We start from the raw sequence: 750 nt of genomic DNA on the forward strand, positions 1-750 counted from the left end.
ACACCTACCTCTCTCTCTCTCTCTCTCTCTCTCTCTCTCTCTCTCTCTCCCCCTCTCCTCCCTCTCTCTCTCTCGCCCAACTCTTTGCTGGAAGGTCAGCTTTGTACATATGGTCATTAATTTCCTGCCAAGGTATTAAACCCCAAACATTGTCTGCAAGGCTCCTCGACTTTTTCCCTCCTCCTGACCTCAGAATACCTCTGCTGGGGGGTGTTATATACAAGGGATGAAGTCATCTTGGCCTGCACCGTGCTGCACTGATTATACACTTGGAAAGTTTGAAAAGTTTCAGGAAGGGTCAGTGTGGGACTGTTGAGACAAACATCACCAGCACACAGCACGTTCGACCCGTCTACAGGGCCGATCCGGAGTGCTTTACCCTGCTGGGCTGCTAAGGAGGGAAGGGGCTAGTGAGGACAGGGGGTCTTTATGGGGCAGACTCAGGATTCCTATTTCCTGGGGCAAATAAATGGGGGTGCAAAATATCAGAAAAAAATAGCAAAACAATTACAAGGGGCAAAACCATTTACTTTATTTTGCTAAACATTTTGCTAAAAATAATATTCACATATATTATACATGTAGGTAATATTGTAGGAAAACAACTGATCCAGAAAGACAGAGAGAGAGAGAGAGTTTGTGGCTATGGTAATGGACAGAAGGGGTACATTAGGGGTATATTAATGGACAGAAGGGGTACATTAGGGGTATATTATATTATTATATACATGCAATATTGTTGGGGAATAA

Source organism: Nanorana parkeri, unplaced genomic scaffold (assembly GCF_000935625.1).
Source record: "Nanorana parkeri isolate BGI_ZX_2015 unplaced genomic scaffold, ASM93562v1 scaffold131, whole genome shotgun sequence".
Taxonomy (NCBI): Eukaryota; Metazoa; Chordata; class Amphibia; order Anura; family Dicroglossidae; genus Nanorana; species Nanorana parkeri.